Source organism: Brienomyrus brachyistius, unplaced genomic scaffold, assembly GCF_023856365.1.
Source record: "Brienomyrus brachyistius isolate T26 unplaced genomic scaffold, BBRACH_0.4 scaffold55, whole genome shotgun sequence".
Classification (NCBI taxonomy): domain Eukaryota; kingdom Metazoa; phylum Chordata; class Actinopteri; order Osteoglossiformes; family Mormyridae; genus Brienomyrus; species Brienomyrus brachyistius.
The window spans coordinates 1782769-1801506 of record NW_026042330.1 but is presented as its reverse complement, the minus strand read 5'-3'; the positions used below and the strand labels follow the sequence as shown (position 1 = coordinate 1801506).

Here is an 18738-nt window from a genome sequence, read left to right as displayed (position 1 = left end):
TCAAGTCAACTTTTACATTTCTAAAGACGTTGTTGAAGGGATATATACAAAAATGTTTAAAGAATGAAAAATGCTAATGAGCACAATACAGCATAGCAATAGACATTGACCATAAAAGAGCAATCTTGCTTAAGATGTGCAATGCACGACAGCAAGAAGGTCTAAAACAGAATTTCTGCCAAGATATTTTAAATACTTTCTATTATTGATTGTAATCTTCAATGACCATTCAGCATTAAACAGCAGTCTTGCTCATTGCACTTTTACTAAATTGAACATTTCTGTGCCTCTTGCATTACCAATGGTCTTTATAAGACAGCAAATCAAACCCATTAACGATTTAAGAAACGCCGAGATCCTGCTGTCGCTTAAAGTATGAATTTCTGTTTGCCATATAGAAAACTTTTGTCTTTGCGCAACAGAATTCATATGGAAATTTCACAGTGGAATTTAATGGCGCCATGTAAATATATAGAAATAAAAGGACTCTGAGCTGCATCCCATGCAGTGCGTAACCCATGCCTATATCGGGGGCTCGTTGGTCAAGGGGTATGATTCTCGCTTTGGGTGCGAGAGGTCCCGGGTTCAAATCCCGGACGAGCCCACATGCTGTAATAGGAACCAAACTGGGTTCCTTGCCTTGCACGACGGGGGCTCCAAACCAGGCTGACTTCTGTGTTTATGTGAGAATTGTTGAAGCACTACAATTTGTGACCATAAGAGAGATTGCCAAGTTCAAAATTATATTACGACCGATGCTAGTATGCAATGCAGCATAACTTATGGCCATTTGAGCTCATCCTGATTCTGCCTCTACCCAAAATGGCAAAATTCCCAAATGACCAATTTTTGCTTTTGTTTCAAGTCAACTTTTACATTTCCAAAGACGTTGTTGAAGGGATATATACAAAAATGTTTAAAGAATGAAAAATGCTAATGAGCACAATACAGCATAGCAATAGACATTGACCATAAAAGAGCAATCTTGCTTAAGATGTGCAATGCACGACAGCAAGAAGTTCTAAAACAGAATTTCTGCCAAGATATTTTAAATACTTTCTATTATTGATTGTAATCTTCAATGACCATTCAGCATTAAACAGCAGTCTTTCTCATTGCACTTTTACTAAATTGAACATTTCTGTGCCTCTTGCATTACCAATGGTCTTTATAAGACAGCAAATCAAACCCATTAACGATTTAAGAAACTCTGAGATCCTGCTGTCGCTTAAAGTATGAATTTCTGATTGCCATATAGAAAACTTTTGTCTTTGCGCAACAGAATTCATACGGAAATTTCACAGTGGAATTTAATGGCGCCATGTAAATATATAGAATTAAAAGGACTCTGAGCTGCATCCCAGGCAGTGCGTAACCCTAGCCCATATCGGGGGCTCGTTGGTCTAGGGGTATGATTCTCGCTTTGGGAGCGAGAGGTACCAGGTTCAAATCCCGGACGAGCCCACGTGCTGTGATAGGAACCAAACTGGGTTCCTTGCCTTGCACGGCAGGTGCTCCCAACCAGGCTGACTTCTGTGTTTATGCGAGAATTGTTGAAGCACTACAATTTGTGACCATAAGAGAGATTGCAAAATTCAAAATTATATTACGACCGATGCTAGTATGCAATGCAGCCTAACTTATGGCCATTTGAGCTATCCTGATTCTGCCTCCACCCAAAATGGCAAAATTCTCAATTGACGAATTTTTGCTTTTGTTTCAAGTCAACTTTTACATTTCCAAAGACGTTGTTGAAGGGATATATACAAAAATGTTTAAAGAATGAAAAATGCTAATGAGCACAATACAGCATAGCAATAGACATTGACCATAAAAGAGCAAACTTGCTTAATATTTGCAATGCACGACAGCAAGAAGGTCTAAAACAGAATTTCTGCCAAGATATTTTAAATACTTTCTATTATTGATTGTAATCTTCAATGACCATTTAGCATTAAACAGCAGTCTTGCTCATTGCACTTTTACTAAATTGAACATTTCTGTGCCTCTTGCATTACCAATGGTCTTTATAAGACAGCAAATCAAACCCATTAACGATTTAAGAAAAGCTGAGATCCTGCTGTCACTTAAAGTATGAATTTCTGATTGCCATATAGAAAACTTTTGTCTTTGCGCAACAGAATTCATACGGAAATTTCACAGTGGAATTTAATGGCGCCATGTAAATATATAGAATTAAAAGGACTCTGAGCTGCATCCCAGGCAGTGCGTAACCCTAGCCCATACCGGGGGCTCTTTGGTCTAGGGGTATGATTCTCGCTTTGGGAGCGAGAGGTACCAGGTTCAAATCCCGGACGAGCCCACGTGCTGTGATAGGAACCAAACTGGGTTCCTTACCTTGCACGGCAGGTGCTCCCAACCAGGCTGACTTCTGTGTTTATGCGAGAATTGTTGAAGCACTACAATTTGTGACCATAAGAGAGATTGCAAAATTCAAAATTATATTACGACCGATGCTAGTATGCAATGCAGCCTAACTTATGGCCATTTGAGCTATCCTGATTCTGCCTCCACCCAAAATGGCAAAATTCTCAATTGACGAATTTTTGCTTTTGTTTCAAGTCAACTTTTACATTTCCAAAGAAGTTGTTGAAGGGATATATACAAAAATGTTTAAAGAATGAAAAATGCTAATGAGCACAATACAGCATAGCAATAGACATTGACCATAAAAGAGCAATCTTGCTTAACATGTGCAATGCACGACAGCAAAAAGGTCTAAAACAGAATTTCTGCCAAGATATTTTAAATACTTTGTATTATTGATTGTAATCTTCAGTGACCATTCAGCATTAAACAGCAGTCTTGCTCCTTGCACTTTTACTAAATTGAACATTTCTGTGCGTCTTGCATTACCAATGGTCTTTATAAGACAGCAAATCAAACCCATTAACGATTTAAGAAACGCCGAGATCCTGCTGTCGCTTAAAGTATGAATTTCTGATTGCCATATAGAAAACTTTTGTCTTTGCGCAACAGAATTCATATGGAAATTTCACAGTGGAATTTAATGGCGCCATGTAAATATATAGAAATAAAAGGACTCTGAGCTGCATCCCATGCAGTGCGTAACCCATGCCTATATCGGGGGCTCGTTGGTCTAGGGGTATGATTCTCGCTTTGGGTGCGAGAGGTCCCGGGTTCAAAACCCGGACGAGCCCACATGCTGTAATAGGAACCAAACTGGGTTCCTTGCCTTGCACGACAGGGGCTCCAAACCAGGCTGACTTCTGTGTTTATGCGAGAATTGTTGAAGCACTACAATTTGTGACCATAAGAGAGATTGCCAAGTTCAAAATTATATTACGACCGATGCTAGTATGCAATGCAGCCTAACTTATGGCCATTTGAGCTCATCCTGATTCTGCCTCTACCCAAAATGGCAAAATTCCCAAATGACCAATTTTTGCTTTTGTTTCAAGTCAACTTTTACATTTCTAAAGACGTTGTTGAAGGGATATATACAAAAATGTTTAAAGAATGAAAAATGCTAATGAGCACAATACAGCATAGCAATAGACATTGACCATAAAAGAGCAATCTTGCTTAAGATGTGCAATGCACGACAGCAAGAAGGTCTAAAACAGAATTTCTGCCAAGATATTTTAAATACTTTCTATTATTGATTGTAATCTTCAATGACCATTCAGCATTAAACAGCAGTCTTGCTCATTGCACTTTTACTAAATTGAACATTTCTGTGCCTCTTGCATTACCAATGGTCTTTATAAGACAGCAAATCAAACCCATTAACGATTTAAGAAACGCCGAGATCCTGCTGTCGCTTAAAGTATGAATTTCTGTTTGCCATATAGAAAACTTTTGTCTTTGCGCAACAGAATTCATATGGAAATTTCACAGTGGAATTTAATGGCGCCATGTAAATATATAGAAATAAAAGGACTCTGAGCTGCATCCCATGCAGTGCGTAACCCATGCCTATATCGGGGGCTCGTTGGTCAAGGGGTATGATTCTCGCTTTGGGTGCGAGAGGTCCCGGGTTCAAATCCCGGACGAGCCCACATGCTGTAATAGGAACCAAACTGGGTTCCTTGCCTTGCACGACAGGGGCTCCAAACCAGGCTGACTTCTGTGTTCATGTGAGAATTGTTGAAGCACTACAATTTGTGACCATAAGAGAGATTCCCAAGTTCAAAATTATATTACGACCGATGCTAGTATGCAATGCAGCCTAACTTATGGCCATTTGAGCTCATCCTGATTCTGCCTCTACCCAAAATGGCAAAATTCCCAAATGACCCATTTTTGCTTTTGTTTCAAGTCAACTTTTACATTTCCAAAGACGTTGTTGAAGGGATATATACAAAAATGTTTAAAGAATGAAAAATGCTAATGAGCACAATACAGCATAGCAATAAACATTGACCATAAAAGAGCAATCTTGCTTAAGATGTGCAATGCACGACAGCAAGAAGGTCTAAAACAGAATTTCTGCCAAGATATTTTAAATACTTTCTATTATTGATTGTAATCTTCAATGACCATTCAGCATTAAACAGCAGTCTTGCTCATTGCACTTTTACTAAATTGAACATTTCTGTGCCTCTTGCATTACCAATGGTCTTTATAAGACAGCAAATCAAACCCATTAACGATTTAAGAAACTCTGAGATCCTGCTGTCGCTTAAAGTATGAATTTCTGATTGCCATATAGAAAACTTTTGTCTTTGCGCAACAGAATTCATACGGAAATTTCACAGTGGAATTTAATGGCGCCATGTAAATATATAGAATTAAAAGGACTCTGAGCTGCATCCCAGGCAGTGCGTAACCCTAGCCCATATCGGGGGCTCTTTGGTCTAGGGGTATGATTCTCGCTTTGGGAGCGAGAGGTACCAGGTTCAAATCCCGGACGAGCCCACGTGCTGTGATAGGAACCAAACTGGGTTCCTTGCCTTGCACGGCAGGTGCTCCCAACCAGGCTGACTTCTGTGTTTATGCGAGAATTGTTGAAGCACTACAATTTGTGACCATAAGAGAGATTGCAAAATTCAAAATTATATTACGACCGATGCTAGTATGCAATGCAGCCTAACTTATGGCCATTTGAGCTATCCTGATTCTGCCTCCACCCAAAATGGCAAAATTCTCAATTGACGAATTTTTGCTTTTGTTTCAAGTCAACTTTTACATTTCCAAAGACGTTGTTGAAGGGATATATACAAAAATGTTTAAAGAATGAAAAATGCTAATGAGCACAATACAGCATAGCAATAGACATTGACCATAAAAGAGCAAACTTGCTTAATATTTGCAATGCACGACAGCAAGAAGGTCTAAAACAGAATTTCTGCCAAGATATTTTAAATACTTTCTATTATTGATTGTAATCTTCAATGACCATTTAGCATTAAACAGCAGTCTTGCTCATTGCACTTTTACTAAATTGAACATTTCTGTGCCTCTTGCATTACCAATGGTCTTTATAAGACAGCAAATCAAACCCATTAACGATTTAAGAAACGCTGAGATCCTGCTGTCACTTAAAGTATGAATTTCTGATTGCCATATAGAAAACTTTTGTCTTTGCGCAACAGAATTCATACGGAAATTTCACAGTGGAATTTCATGGCGCCATGTAAATATATAGAATTAAAAGGACTCTGAGCTGCATCCCAGGCAGTGCGTAACCCAAGCCCATATCGGGGGCTTATTGGTCTAGGGGTATGATTCTCGCTTTGGGTGCGAGAGGTCCTGGGTTCAAATCCCAAACGAGCCCACGTGCTGTGATAGGAACCAAACTGGGTTCCTTGCCTTGCACGGCAGGGGCTCCAAACCAGGCTGACTTCTATGTTTATGCGAGAATTGTTGAAGCACTACAATTTGTGACCATAAGAGAGATTGCCAAGTTCAAAATTATATTACGACCAATGCTAGTATGCAATGCAGCCTAACTTATGGCCATTTGAGCTCATCCTGATTCTGCCTCCACCCAAAATGGCAAAATTCCCAATTGACCAATTTTTGCTTTTGTTTCAAGTCAACTTTTACATTTCCAAAGACGTTGTTGAAGGGATATATGCAAAAATGTTTAAAGAATGAAAAATGCTAATGAGCACAATACAGCATAGCAATAGACATTGACCATAAAAGAGCAAACTTGCTTAAGATGTGCAATGCACGACAGCAAGAAGGTCTAAAACAGAATTTCTGCCAAGATATTTTAAATACTTTCTATTATTGATTGTAATCTTCAATGACCATTCAGCATTAAACAGCAGTCTTGCTCCTTGCACATTTACTAAATTGAACATTTCTGTGCCTCTTCCATTACCAATGGTCTTTATAAGACAGCAAATCAAACCCATTAACGATTTAAGAAACGCTGAGATCCTGCTGTCGCTTAAAGTATGAATTTCTGATTGCCATATAGAAAACTTTTGTCTTTGCGCAACAGAATTCATACGGAAATTTCACAGTGGAATTTAATGGCGCCATGTAAATATATAGAATTGAAAGGACTCTGAGCTGCATCCCAGGCAGTGCGTAACCCATGTCTATATCAGGGGCTCGTTGGTCTAGGGGTATGATTCTCGCTTTGGGTGCGAGAGGTCTCGGGTTCAAATCCCGGACGAGCCCACGTGCTGTGATAGGAACCAAACTGGGTTCCTTGCCTTGCACGACCGGGGCTCCAAACCAGGCTGACTTCTGTGTTTATGCGAGAATTGTTGAAGCACTACAATTAGTGACCATAAGAGAGATTGCCAAGTTCAAAATTATATTACGACCGATGCTAGTATGCAATGCAGCCTAACTTATGGCCATTTGAGCTCACCCTGATTCTGCCTCCACCCAAAACGGCAAAATTCCCAATTGACCAATTTTTGCTTTTGTTTCAAGTCAACTTTTACATTTCCAAAGACGTTGTTGAAGGGATATATACAAAAATGTTTAAAGAATGAAAAATGCTAATGAGCACAATACAGCATAGCAATAGACATTGACCATAAAAGAGCAATCTTGCTTAAGATGTGCAATGCACGACAGCAAGAAGGTCTAAAACAGAATTTCTGCCAAGATATTTTAAATACTTTCTATTATTGATTGTAATCTTCAATGACCATTCAGCATTAAACAGCAGTCTTGCTCCTTGCACTTTTACTAAATTGAACATTTCTGTGCCTCTTGCATTACCAATGGTCTTTATAAGACAGCAAATCAAACCCATTAACGATTTAAGAAACGCCGAGATCCTGCTGTCGCTTAAAGTATGAATTTCTGATTGCCATATAGAAAACTTTTGTCTTTGCGCAACAGAATTCATATGGAAATTTCACAGTGGAATTTAATGGCGCCATGTAAATATATAGAAATAGAAGGACTCTGAGCTGCATCCCAGGCAGTGCGTAACCCAAGCCCATATCGGGGGCTCGTTGGTCTAGGGGTATGATTCTCGCTTTGGGAGCAAGAGGTCCCAGGTTCAAATCCCAGACAAGCCCACGTGTTGTGGTAGGAACCAAACTGGGTTTCTTGCCTTGCACAGCAGGTGCTGCAAACCAGGCTGATTTCAGTGTTTATGCGAGAATTGTTGAAGCACTGCAATTTGTGACCATAAGAGAGATTGCAAAATTCAAAATTACATTACGACCGATGCTAGTATGCAATGCAGCCTAACTTATGGCCATTTAAGCTCATCCTGATTCTGCCTCCACCCAAAATGGCAAAATTCTCAATTGACCAATTTTTGCTTTTGTTTCAAGTCAACTTTTACATTTCCAAACACGTTGTTGAAGGGATATATACAAAATGTTTAAAGAATGAAAAATGCTAATGAGCACAATACAGCATAGCAATAGACATTGACCATAAAAGAGCAATCTTGCTTAACATGTGCAATGCATGACAGCAAGAAGGTCTAAAACAGAATTTCTGCCAAGATATTTTAAATACTTTGTATTATTGATTGTAATCTTCAGTGACCATTCAGCATTAAACAGCAGTCTTGCTCCTTGCACTTTTACTAAATTGAACATTTCTGTGCGTCTTGCATTACCAATGGTCTTTATAAGACAGCAAATCAAACCCATTAACGATTTAAGAAACGCCGAGATCCTGCTGTCGCTTAAAGTATGAATTTCTGATTGCCATATAGAAAACTTTTGTCTTTGCGCAACAGAATTCATATGGAAATTTCACAGTGGAATTTAATGGCGCCATGTAAATATATAGAATTGAAAGGACTCTGAGCTGCATCCCAGGCAGTGCGTAACCCAAAACCATATCGGGGGCTCGTTGGTCTAGGGGTATGATTCTCGCTTTGGGTGCGAGAGGTCCCGGGTTCAAATCCCAGACGAGCCCATGTGCTGTGATGGGAACCAAACTGGGTTCCTTACCTTGCACGGCAGGTGCTCCAAACCAGGCTGACTTCTGTGTTTATGCGAGAATTGTTGAAGCACTACAATTTGTGACCATAAGAGAGATTGCCAAGTTCAAAATTATATTACGACCGATGCTAGTATGCAATGCAGCCTAACTTATGGCCATTTGAGCTCATCCTGATTCTGCCTCCACCCAAAATGGCAAAATTCCCAATTGACCAATTCTTGCTTTTGTTTCAAGTCAACTTTTACATTTCCAAAGACGTTGTTGAAGGGATATATACAAAAATGTTTAAAGAATGAAAAATGCTAATGAGCACAATACAGCATAGCAATAGACATTGACCATAAAAGAGCAATCTTGCTTAAGATGTGCAATGCACGACAGCAAGAAGGTCTAAAACTGAATTTCTGCCAAGATATTTTAAATACTTTCTATTATTGATTGTAATCTTCAATGACCAATCAGCATTAAACAGCAGTCTTGCTCCTTGCACTTTTACTAAATTGAACATTTCTGTGCCTCTTGCATTACCAATGGTCTTTATAAGACAGCAAATCAAACCCATTAACGATTTAAGAAACGCTGAGATCCTGCTGTCGCTTAAAGTATGAATTTCTGATTGCCATATAGAAAACTTTTGTCTTTGCGCAACAGAATTCGTACGGAAATTTCACAGTGGAATTTTTAATGGCGCCATGTAAATATATAGAATTAAAATGACTCTGAGCTGCATCCCAGGCAGTGCGTAACCCAAGCCCATATCGGGGACTCATTGGTCTAGGGGTATTATTCTTGCTTTGGGTGCGAGAGGTCCCGGGTTCAAATCCCGGACCAGCCCACGTGCTGTGATAGGAACCAAACTGGGTTCCTTGCCTTGCACGGCAGGTGCTCCAAACCAGGCTGACTTCTGTGTTTATGCGAGAATTGTTGAAGCACTACAATTTGAGACCATAAGAGAGATTGCCAAGTTCAAAGTTATATTACGACCGATGTTAGTATGCAATGCAGCCTAACTTATGGCCATTTGAGCTCATCCTGATTCTGCCTCCACCCAAAATGGCAAAATTCCCAATCGACCAATTTTTGCTTTTGTTTCAAGTCAACTTTTACATTTCCAAAGACGTTGTTGAAGGGATATATACAAAAATGTTTAAAGAATGAAAAATGCTAATGAGAACAATACAGCATAGCAATAGACATTGACCATAAAAGAGCAAACTTGCTTAATATTTGCAATGCACGACAGCAAGAAGGTCTAAAACAGAATTTCTGCCAAGATATTTTAAATACTTTCTATTATTGATTGTAATCTTCAGTGACCATTCAGCATTAAACAGCAGTCTTGCTCCTTGCACATTTACTAAATTGAACATTTCTGTGCCTCTTGCATTACCAATGGTCTTTATAAGACAGCAAATCAAACCCATTAACGATTTAAGAAACGCTGAGATCCTGCTGTCGCTTAAAGTATGAATTTCTGATTGCCATATAGAAAACTTTTGTCTTCGCGCAACAGACTTCATACGGAAATTTCACAGTGTAATTTAATGGCGCCATGTAAATATATAGAATTAAAAGGACTCTGAGCTGCATCCCAGGCAGTGCGTAACCCAAGCCTATATCGGGGGCTCGTTGGTCTAGGGGTATGATTCTCGCTTTGGGTGTGAGAGGTTCCGGGTTCAAATCCCGGACGAGCCCATGTGCTGTGATAGGAACCAAACTGGGTTCCTTGCCTTGCACGGCAGGTGCTCCAAACCAGGCTGACTTCAGTGTTTATGCGAGAATTGTTGAAGCACTGCAATTTGTGACCATAAGAGAGATTGCAAAATTCAAAATTATATTACGACCGATGCTAGTATGCAATGCAGCCTAACTTATGGCCATTTGAGCTATCCTGATTCTGCCTCCACCCAAAATGGCAAAATTCTCAATTGACGAATTTTTGCTTTTGTTTCAAGTCAACTTTTACATTTCCAAAGACGTTGTTGAAGGGATATATACAAAAATGTTTAAAGAATGAAAAATGCTAATGAGCACAATACAGCATAGCAATAGACATTGACCATAAAACAGCAAACTTGCTTAATATTTGCAATGCACGACAGCAAGAAGGTCTAAAACTGAATTTCTGCCAAGATATTTTAAATACTTTCTATTATTGATTGTAATCTTCAGTGACCATTCAGCATTAAACAGCAGTCTTGCTCCTTGCACATTTACTAAATTGAACATTTCTGTGCCTCTTGCATTACCAATGGTCTTTATAAGACAGCAAATCAAACCCATTAACGATTTAAGAAACGCTGAGATCCTGCTGTCGCTTAAAGTATGAATTTCTGATTGCCATATAGAAAACTTTTGTCTTTGCGCAACAGAATTCATACGGAAATTTCACAGTGGAATTTAATGGCGCCATGTAAATATATAGAATTAAAAGGACTCTGAGCTGCATCCCAGGCAGTGCGTAACCCAAGCCTATATCGGGAGGCCGTTGGTCGAGGGGTATGATTCTCGCTTCGGGTGCGAGAGGTCCTGGGTTCAAATCCCGGTCGAGCCCACGTGCTGTGATAGGAGACAAACTGGGTTCCTTGCCTTGCACGGCAGGTGCTCCAAACCAGGCTGACTTCTGTGTTTATGCGAGAATTGTTGAAGCACTACAATTTGCGACCATAAGAGAGATTGCCAAGTTCAAAACTATATTACGACCGATGCTAGTATGCAATGCAGCCTAACTTATGGCCATTTGAGCTCCTCCTGATTCTGCCTCCACCCAAAATGGCAAAATTCCCAATTGACCAATTCTTGCTTTTGTTTCAAGTCAACTTTTACATTTCCAAAGACGTTGTTGAAGGGATATATACAGAAATGTTTAAAGAATGAAAAATGCTAATGAGCACAATACAGCATAGCAATAGACATTGACCATAAAAGAGCAATCTTGCTTAAGATGTGCAATGCACGACAGCAAGAAGGTCTAAAACAGAATTTCTGCCAAGATATTTTAAATACTTTCTATTATTGATTGTAATCTTCAATGACCATTCAGCATTAAACAGCAGTCTTGCTCCTTGCACTTTTACTAAATTGAACATTTCTGTGCCTCTTGCATTACCAATGGTCTTTATAAGACAGCAAATCAAACCCATTAACGATTTAAGAAACGCTGAGATCCTGTTGTCGCTTAAAGTATGAATTTCTGATTGCCATATAGAAAACTTTTGTCTTTGCGCAACAGAATTCATACGGAAATTTCACAGTGGAATTTAATGGCGGCATGTAAATATATAGAATTAAAAGGACTCTGAGCTGCATCCCAGGCAATGCGTAACCCAAGCCCATATCGGGGACTCATTGGTCTAGGGGTATTATTCTCGCTTTGGGTGTGAGAGGTCCCGGTTTCAAATCCTGGACCAACCCACGTGCTGTGATAGGAACCAAACTGGGTTCCTTGCCTTGCACGGCAGGTGCTCCAAACCAGGCTGACTTCTGTGTTTATGCGAGAATTGTTGAAGCACTACAATTTGTGACCATAAGAGAGATTGCCAAGTTCAAAGTTATATTACGACCGATGCTAGTATGCATTGCAGCCTAACTTATGGCCATTTGAGCTCATCCTGATTCTGCCTCCACCCAAAATGGCAAAATTCCCAATTGACCAATTCTTGCTTTTGTTTCAAGTCAACTTTTACATTTCCAAAGACGTTGTTGAAGGGATATATACAAAAATGTTTAAAGAATGAAAAATGCTAATGAGCACAATACAGCATAGCAATAGACATTGACCATAAAAGAGCAATCTTGCTTAAGATGTGCAATGCACGACAGCAAGAAGGTCTAAAACAGAATTTCTGCCAAGATATTTTAAATACTTTCTATTATTGATTGTAATCTTCAATGACCATTCAGCATTAAACAGCAGTCTTGCTCCTTGCACTTTTACTAAATTGAACATTTCTGTGCCTCTTGCATTACCAATGGTCTTTATAAGACAGCAAATCAAACCCATTAACGATTTAAGAAACGCTGAGATCCTGCTGTCGCTTAAAGTATGAATTTCTGATTGTCATATAGAAAACTTTTGTCTTTGCGCAACAGAATTCATACGGAAATTTCACAGTGGAATTTAATGGCGCCATGTAAATATATAGAATTAAAAGGACTCTGAGCTGCATCCCAGGCAGTGCGTAACCCAAGCCTATATCGGGGGCTCGTTGGTCTAGGGGTATGATTCTCGCTTTGGGTGCGAGAGGTCCCGGGTTCAAGTCACGGACGATCCCACGTGCTGTGATAGGAACCAAACGGGGTTCCTTGCCTTGCACGGCAGGTGCTCCAAACCAGGCTGACTTCTGTGTTTATGCGAGAATTGTTGAAGCACTACAATTTGTGACCATAAGAGAGATTGCCAAGTTCAAAATTATATTACGACCGATGCTAGTATGCAATGCAGCCTAACTTATGGCCATTTGAGCTCATCCTGATTCTGCCTCCACCCAAAATGGCAAAATTCCCAATTGACCAATTTTTGCTTTTGTTTCAAGTCAACTTTTACATTTCCAAAGACGTTGTTGAAGGGATATATACAAAAATGTTTAAAGAATGAAAAATGCTAATGAGCACAATACAGCATAGCAATAGACATTGACCATAAAAGAGCAATCTTGCTTAAGATGTGCAATCTACGACAGCAAGAAGGTCTAAAACAGAATTTCTGCCAAGATATTTTAAATACTTTCTATTATTGATTGTAATCTTCAATGACCATTCAGCATTAAACAGCAGTCTTGCTCCTTGCACTTTTACTAAATTGAACATTTCTGTGCCTCTTGCATTACCAATGGTCTTTATAAGACAGCAAATCAAACCCATTAACGATTTAAGAAACGCTGAGATCCTGCTGTCGCTTAAAGTATGAATTTCTGATTGTCATATAGAAAACTTTTGTCTTTGCGCAACAGAATTCATACGGAAATTTCACAGTGGAATTTAATGGCGCCATGTAAATATATAGAATTAAAAGGACTCTGAGCTGCATCCCAGGCAGTGCGTAACCCAAAACCATCTCGGGGGCTCGTTGGTCTAGGGGTATGATTCTCGCTTTGGGTGCGAGAGGTCCCGGGTTCAAATCCCGGACGAGCCCACGTGCTGTGATAGGAACCAAACGGGGTTCCTTGCCTTGCACGGCAGGTGCTCCAAACCAGGCTGACTTCTGTGTTTATGCGAGAATTGTTGAAGCACTACAATTTGTGACCATAAGAGAGATTACCAAGTTCAAAATTATATTACGACCGATGCTAGTATGCAATGCAGCCTAACTTATGGCCATTTGAGCTCATCCTGATTCTGCCTCCACCCAAAATGGCAAAATTCCCAATTGACCAATTTTTGCTTTTGTTTCAAGTCAACTTTTACATTTCCAAAGACGTTGTTGAAGGGATATATACAAAAATGTTTAAAGAATGAAAAATGCTAATCAGCACAATACAGCATAGCAATAGACATTGACCATAAAAGAGCAATCTTGCTTAAGATGTGCAATCTACGACAGCAAGAAGGTCTAAAACAGAATTTCTGCCAAGATATTTTAAATACTTTCTATTATTGATTGTAATCTTCAATGACCATTCAGCATTAAACAGCAGTCTTGCTCCTTGCACTTTTACTAAATTGAACATTTCTGTGCCTCTTGCATTACCAATGGTCTTTATAAGACAGCAAATCAAACCCATTAACGATTTAAGAAACGCTGAGATCCTGCTGTCGCTTAAAGTATGAATTTCTGATTGTCATATAGAAAACTTTTGTCTTTGCGCAACAGAATTCATACGGAAATTTCACAGTGGAATTTAATGGCGCCATGTAAATATATAGAATTAAAAGGACTCTGAGCTGCATCCCAGGCAGTGCGTAACCCAAAACCATATCGGGGGCTCGTTGGTCTAGGGGTATGATTCTCGCTTTGGGTGCGAGAGGTCCCGGGTTCAAATCCCAGACGTGCCCACGTGCTGTGATAGGCACCAAACTGGGTTCCTTGCCTTGCACAGCAGGTGCTCCAAACCAGGCTGACTTCTGTGTTTATGCGAGAATTGTTGAAGCACTACAATTTGTGACCATAAGAGAGATTGCCAAGTTCAAAATTATATTACGACCGATGCTAGTATGCAATGCAGCCTAACTTATGGCCGTTTGAGCTCATCCTGATTCTGCCTCCACCCAAAATGGCAAAATTCTCAATTGACCAATTTTTGCTTTTGTTTCAAGTCAACTTTTATATTTCCAAAGACGTTGTTGAAAGGGATATATACAAAAATGTTTAAAGAATGAAAAATGCTAATGAGCACAATACAGCATAGCAATAGACATTGACCATAAAAGAGCAAACTTGCTTAATATTTGCAATGCACGACAGCAAGAAGGTCTAAAACAGAATTTCTGCCAAGATATTTTAAATACTTTCTATTATTGATTGTAATCTTCAGTGACCATTCAGCATTAAACAGCAGTCTTGCTCCTTGCACATTTACTAAATTGAACATTTCTGTGCCTCTTGCATTACCAATGGTCTTTATAAGACAGCAAATCAAACCCATTAACGATTTAAGAAACGCTGAGATCCTGCTGTCGCTTAAAGTATGAATTTCTGATTGCCATATAGAAAACTTTTGTCTTCGCGCAACAGACTTCCTACGGAAATTTCACAGTGTAATTTAATGGCGCCATGTAAATATATAGAATTAAAAGGACTCTGAGCTGCATCCCAGGCAGTGCGTAACCCAAGCCTATATCGGGGGCTCGTTGGTCTAGGGGTATGATTCTCGCTTTGGGTGTGAGAGGTTCCGGGTTCAAATCCCGGACGAGCCCACGTGCTGTGATAGGAACCAAACTGGGTTCCTTGCCTTGCACGGCAGGTGCTCCAAACCAGGCTGACTTCAGTGTTTATGCGAGAATTGTTGAAGCACTGCAATTTGTGACCATAAGAGAGATTGCAAAATTCAAAATTATATTACGACCGATGCTAGTATGCAATGCAGCCTAACTTATGGCCATTTGAGCTATCCTGATTCTGCCTCCACCCAAAATGGCAAAATTCTCAATTGACGAATTTTTGCTTTTGTTTCAAGTCAACTTTTACATTTCCAAAGACGTTGTTGAAGGGATATATACAAAAATGTTTAAAGAATGAAAAATGCTAATGAGCACAATACAGCATAGCAATAGACATTGACCATAAAAGAGCAATCTTGCTTAAGATGTGCAATCTACGACAGCAAGAAGGTCTAAAACAGAATTTCTGCCAAGATATTTTAAATACTTTCTATTATTGATTGTAATCTTCAATGACCATTCAGCATTAAACAGCAGTCTTGCTCCTTGCAATTTTACTAAATTGAACATTTCTATGCCTCTTGCATTACCAATGGTCTTTATAAGACAGCAAATCAAACCCATTAACGATTTAAGAAACGCTGAGATCCTGCTGTCGCTTAAAGTATGAATTTCTGATTGTCATATAGAAAACTTTTGTCTTTGCGCAACAGAATTCATACGGAAATTTCACAGTGGAATTTAATGGCGCCATGTAAATATATAGAATTAAAAGGACTCTGAGCTGCATCCCAGGCAGTGCGTAACCCAAAACCATCTCGGGGGCTCGTTGGTCTAGGGGTATGATTCTCGCTTTGGGTGCAAGAGGTCCCGGGTTCAAATCCCAGACGAGCCCACGTGCTGTGATAGGAACCAAACGGGGTTCCTTGCCTTGCACGGCAGGTGCTCCAAACCAGGCTGACTTCTGTGTTTATGCGAGAATTGTTGAAGCACTACAATTTGTGACCATAAGAGAGATTGCCAAGTTCAAAATTATATTACGACCGATGCTAGTATGCAATGCAGCCTAACTTATGGCCATTTGAGCTCATCCTGATTCTGCCTCCACCCAAAATGGCAAAATTCCCAATTGACCAATTTTTGCTTTTGTTTCAAGTCAACTTTTACATTTCCAAAGACGTTGTTGAAGGGATATATACAAAAATGTTTAAAGAATGAAAAATGCTAATGAGCACAATACAGCATAGCAATAGACATTGACCATAAAAGAGCAATCTTGCTTAAGATGTGCAATCTACGACAGCAAGAAGGTCTAAAACAGAATTTCTGCCAAGATATTTTAAATACTTTCTATTATTGATTGTAATCTTCAATGACCATTCAGCATTAAACAGCAGTCTTGCTCCTTGCACTTTTACTAAATTGAACATTTCTGTGCCTCTTGCATTACCAATGGTCTTTATAAGACAGCAAATCAAACCCATTAACGATTTAAGAAACGCTGAGATCCTGCTGTCGCTTAAAGTATGAATTTCTGATTGTCATATAGAAAACTTTTGTCTTTGCGCAACAGAATTCATACGGAAATTTCACAGTGGAATTTAATGGCGCCATGTAAATATATAGAATTAAAAGGACTCTGAGCTGCATCCCAGGCAGTGCGTAACCCAAAACCATATCGGGGGCTCGTTGGTCTAGGGGTATGATTCTCGCTTTGGGTGCGAGAGGTCCCGGGTTCAAATCCCAGACGTGCCCACGTGCTGTGATAGGCACGAAACTGGGTTCCTTGCCTTGCACAGCAGGTGCTCCAAACCAGGCTGACTTCTGTGTTTATGCGAGAATTGTTGAAGCACTACAATTTGTGACCATAAGAGAGATTGCCAAGTTCAAAATTATATTACGACCGATGCTAGTATGCAATGCAGCCTAACTTATGGCCGTTTGAGCTCATCCTGATTCTGCCTCCACCCAAAATGGCAAAATTCTCAATTGACCAATTTTTGCTTTTGTTTCAAGTCAACTTTTATATTTCCAAAGACGTTGTTGAAAGGGATATATACAAAAATGTTTAAAGAATGAAAAATGCTAATGAGCACAATACAGCATAGCAATAGACATTGACCATAAAAGAGCAAACTTGCTTAATATTTGCAATGCACGACAGCAAGAAGGTCTAAAACAGAATTTCTGCCAAGATATTTTAAATACTTTCTATTATTGATTGTAATCTTCAGTGACCATTCAGCATTAAACAGCAGTCTTGCTCCTTGCACATTTACTAAATTGAACATTTCTGTGCCTCTTGCATTACCAATGGTCTTTATAAGACAGCAAATCAAACCCATTAACGATTTAAGAAACGCTGAGATCCTGCTGTCGCTTAAAGTATGAATTTCTGATTGCCATATAGAAAACTTTTGTCTTTGCGCAACAGAATTCATACGGAAATTTCACAGTGGAATTTAATGGCGCCATGTAAATATATAGAATTAAAAGGACTCTGAGCTGCATCCCAGGCAGTGCGTAACCCAAGCCCATATCGGGGACTCATTGGTCTAGGGGTATTATTCTCGCTTTGGGTGCGAAAGGTCCCGGGTTCAAATCCCAGACCAGCCCACGTGCTGTGATAGGAACCAAACTGGGTTCCTTGCCTTGCACGGCAGGTGCTCCAAACCAGGCTGACTTCTGTGTTTATGCGAGAATTGTTGAAGCACTACAATTTGTGACCATAAGAGAGATTGCCAAGTTCAAAGTTATATTACGACCGATGCTAGTATGCAATGCAGCCTAACTTATGGCCATTTGAGCTCATCCTGATTCTGCCTCCACCCAAAATGGCAAAATTCCCAAATGACCAATTTTTGCTTTTGTTTCAAGTCAACTTTTACATTTCCAAAGACGTTGTTGAAGGGATATATACAAAAATGTTTAAAGAATGAAAAATGCTAATGAGCACAATACAGCATAGCAATAGACATTGACATTAAAGAGCAAACTTGCTTAATATTTGCAATGCACGACAGCAAGGAGGTCTAAAACAGAATTTCTGCCAAGATATTTTAAATACTTTCTATTGTTGATTGTAATCTTCAGTGACCATTCAGCATTAAACAGCAGTCTTGCTCCTTGCACTTTTACTAAATTGAACATTTCTGTGCCTCTTGCATTACCAATGGTCTTTATAAGACAGCAAATCAAACCCATTAACGATTTAAGAAACGCTGAGATCCTGCTGTCGCTTAAAGTATGAATTTCTGATTGTCATATAGAAAACTTTTGTCTTTGCGCAACAGAATTCATACGGAAATTTCACAGTGGAATTTAATGGCGCCATGTAAATATATAGAATTAAAAGGACTCTGAGCTGCATCCCAGGCAGTGCGTAACCCAAAACCATATCGGGGGCTCGTTGGTCTAGGGGTATGATTCTCGCTTTGGGTGCGAGAGGTCCCGGGTTCAAATCCCAGACGTGCCCACGTGCTGTGATAGGCACGAAACTGGGTTCCTTGCCTTGCACAGCAGGTGCTCCAAACCAGGCTGACTTCTGTGTTT

The 18738-nt window shown here is 39.6% G+C and overlaps 13 non-coding genes across 13 annotated transcripts; all 13 read left to right on the top strand.

Moving 5' to 3' along the window:
* Nucleotides 1–532: 532 nt before the first annotated feature.
* On the top strand, nt 533–604 carry trnap-ugg (transfer RNA proline (anticodon UGG)). Its single transcript has one exon. It is a non-coding gene; the product is annotated as a tRNA-Pro (tRNA).
* A 788-nt stretch (nt 605–1392) lies between these two features.
* Nucleotides 1393–1464, top strand: trnap-ugg (transfer RNA proline (anticodon UGG)). Its single transcript has one exon. It is a non-coding gene; the product is annotated as a tRNA-Pro (tRNA).
* A 1646-nt stretch (nt 1465–3110) lies between these two features.
* Nucleotides 3111–3182, top strand: trnap-ugg (transfer RNA proline (anticodon UGG)). Its single transcript has one exon. It is a non-coding gene; the product is annotated as a tRNA-Pro (tRNA).
* A 788-nt stretch (nt 3183–3970) lies between these two features.
* Nucleotides 3971–4042, top strand: trnap-ugg (transfer RNA proline (anticodon UGG)). The gene has a single exon. It is a non-coding gene; the product is annotated as a tRNA-Pro (tRNA).
* A 2507-nt stretch (nt 4043–6549) lies between these two features.
* trnap-ugg (transfer RNA proline (anticodon UGG)) lies at nt 6550–6621 on the top strand. Its single transcript has one exon. It is a non-coding gene; the product is annotated as a tRNA-Pro (tRNA).
* A 1647-nt stretch (nt 6622–8268) lies between these two features.
* Nucleotides 8269–8340, top strand: trnap-ugg (transfer RNA proline (anticodon UGG)). Its single transcript has one exon. It is a non-coding gene; the product is annotated as a tRNA-Pro (tRNA).
* Nucleotides 8341–9990: 1650 nt separating this feature from the next.
* Nucleotides 9991–10062, top strand: trnap-ugg (transfer RNA proline (anticodon UGG)). The gene has a single exon. It is a non-coding gene; the product is annotated as a tRNA-Pro (tRNA).
* A 3367-nt stretch (nt 10063–13429) lies between these two features.
* trnap-ugg (transfer RNA proline (anticodon UGG)) lies at nt 13430–13501 on the top strand. Its single transcript has one exon. It is a non-coding gene; the product is annotated as a tRNA-Pro (tRNA).
* Nucleotides 13502–14289: 788 nt separating this feature from the next.
* trnap-ugg (transfer RNA proline (anticodon UGG)) lies at nt 14290–14361 on the top strand. Its single transcript has one exon. It is a non-coding gene; the product is annotated as a tRNA-Pro (tRNA).
* A 789-nt stretch (nt 14362–15150) lies between these two features.
* trnap-ugg (transfer RNA proline (anticodon UGG)) lies at nt 15151–15222 on the top strand. The gene has a single exon. It is a non-coding gene; the product is annotated as a tRNA-Pro (tRNA).
* Nucleotides 15223–16009: 787 nt separating this feature from the next.
* Nucleotides 16010–16081, top strand: trnap-ugg (transfer RNA proline (anticodon UGG)). The gene has a single exon. It is a non-coding gene; the product is annotated as a tRNA-Pro (tRNA).
* A 788-nt stretch (nt 16082–16869) lies between these two features.
* On the top strand, nt 16870–16941 carry trnap-ugg (transfer RNA proline (anticodon UGG)). Its single transcript has one exon. It is a non-coding gene; the product is annotated as a tRNA-Pro (tRNA).
* Nucleotides 16942–18589: 1648 nt separating this feature from the next.
* trnap-ugg (transfer RNA proline (anticodon UGG)) lies at nt 18590–18661 on the top strand. Its single transcript has one exon. It is a non-coding gene; the product is annotated as a tRNA-Pro (tRNA).
* The last annotated feature ends 77 nt before the right edge of the window (nt 18662–18738 follow it).